Here is a 2,500-nt window from a genome sequence, read left to right as displayed (position 1 = left end):
TGTAAGAAACACATGTATATGGGATATTAGATATTGACTAGTTATATATGAACTCAAAATATATCTAATCCACCCTACTACTGTGGATTTAGATAGGGATTCCAATAGAAGAATAGAAGTTCTTCTGTTTCGTCTTTGACTCTGAATTGAATGAATAAAGAGATAAAATAAAGACAAAACGAAGAATTCAAAGCAAAGAATGGGTTAGAAAAAAAGAAATGGAAGAACAAAGTATGCGCGGATTCAAAAAAATCCAGTGGATAGGAACTAAAAAAAAGATATCGAAATAGTTCTGACGGTTCAATAATATTCTCACTTCCATTCGGAGTTCTTAGTTACTTGGGCAGGTTGAATCTTAGTGATGGAATAATATAATTAAGTAAAAATTCATTGGATGATTGTATCATTAACCATTTCTTTATTTTGGTGCGAGGAACTTATCATGAATCCACTGGTTTCTGCCGCTTCCGTTATTGCTGCTGGGTTGGCTGTCGGGCTTGCTTCTATTGGACCTGGAGTTGGTCAAGGTACTGCTGCGGGCCAAGCTGTAGAAGGTATCGCGAGACAACCCGAGGCAGAGGGAAAAATACGAGGTACTTTATTGCTTAGTTTGGCTTTTATGGAAGCTTTAACAATTTATGGGCTGGTTGTAGCATTGGCACTTTTATTTGCGAATCCCTTTGTTTAATCCTATAAACATGAGAATTGTGTATTTTTTTTTTCTTATTTTATGGCTTGGGACTTACTCCTCGCTTTTTCGAATTATATCAAGATTTCACCCCTACAATTACTTATTTGTTGGGACAATAATCCATGGGAAGGATTAATTTGAGGATGAGGAATTATCACACTGACTCGCTTTCTTCCTTCCCCTTCTTAGTTCAAGAGAAACCTTTTTTATTGTTTAAAGGAGTGTTGCAACAAATGAGGTATTTTGCCATTGACATGAAACCCGCCCCCCCCTAATTCTAATAAGTATCATTATTATTGGGAATTTTCAACTGAAAAAAAAAAATACATTTCTAGCTAAATAGAATCTATTTTTGACTCCGTTTAGACGTAGGTAAATAAAAATTTATAATAATGAATAATTTAATAATAATAAATTAATTAATATTAATAATAAATTAATAATTTATTAAAAAAAAAAAAGAAATACATAGAATTAGAATAATTAGAATAATCTAAATATGATAGAATAGAATAAATAGAAAAGGAGTCAAAGTGATATAATACAAAAAAAAGAACCGAGTTCTTTTTTTTTTTTTTTAGTCTATCTAAAATAAAATAGGAGATCATATGAAAAATGTAACCGATTCTTTCCTTTCCTTGGGTCACTGGCCATCCGCCGGGAGTTTCGGATTTAATACCGATATTTTAGCAACAAATCCAATAAATCTAAGTGTAGTCCTTGGTGTATTGATCTTTTTTGGAAAGGGAGTGTGTGCGAGTTGTTTATTTCAAGAATAGGCTGGATTCACCCAGTTGCACTTTTTTTCATTATAACTAGGAAAGAAAAGAGTGCATGATCCCGCGAATTACTTCTGAATAAATTTCAAAATCATATTTAAGAACCATAGCATTTCGTCATTCATTGGTACATCGACTTTGATTCTCTATTAACCAATAATCCGGGACCATTAACATGGTTAAGGCCAAACTGTTTGAAGTTCAGATGCAGCAGGGTACTCTTTCTACTACTATGTTAATAAATACAGAAATATTTTCAAATAGTGGAAAATGTTTTTTCGATATAAAACACTCATGTCGATAAAACGATTCGAGCCCCTTTTTCCAATGCTGAATCGATGACCTATGTATAAAGTGAGAAGAATTCTTTGAATTTGAAGAAAAAAAAAAAAGAAACAACTTTGCTGACAAATTACAATTATACATTATACAATTCTAAGTACAATTATACAATTATAAATTATTATAAATTAATTATATGTAAATTTTTTATTTATTATTTATTTATTATACTTTTTAGTTTAGTTTTTTGATATATTTTCTATTTTGGTCAGAAGAATCCTCCGAATATTCTGGTCTTGGATTAGTGATCAGTTTCGATATTTTGGAATATGAATAGAGAAGAGAGGGAGAGGGTAAGCTCATTACATTAGAAAAAAAAAAAAGATATGGGAATTAAGTCCCAATAAATAAGAAATAATTGAGCGTGAGAGCCAAATGAATCGAAATATTCATGTTTGGTTCGGGAAGGGATCATGGAATTTTTGAAATAAAAAAAAAAAATGAATGTAAAGATAATCTACTTTCATTAAGTGATTTATTAGATAATCGAAAAGAGAGGATCTTGAATACTATTCGAAATTCAGAAGAACTACGCGGGGGGGCTATTGAACAGCTGGAAAAAGCCCGGGCCCGCTTACGGAAAGTGGAAATGGAGGCAGATCGGTTTCGAGTGAATGGATACTCTGAGATAGAACGAGACAAATTGAATTTGATTAATTCAACTTATAAGATTTTGGAACAATTAGAA

The sequence above is a fragment of the Durio zibethinus genome, unplaced genomic scaffold, assembly GCF_047325235.1.
Source record: "Durio zibethinus cultivar Kanyao isolate XHJ-2024 unplaced genomic scaffold, ASM4732523v1 HiC_scaffold_141, whole genome shotgun sequence".
Lineage (NCBI taxonomy): Eukaryota > Viridiplantae > Streptophyta > Magnoliopsida > Malvales > Malvaceae > Durio > Durio zibethinus.
The sequence above is the reverse complement of the archived record's forward strand: the minus strand, read 5'-3'. Positions refer to the sequence as shown.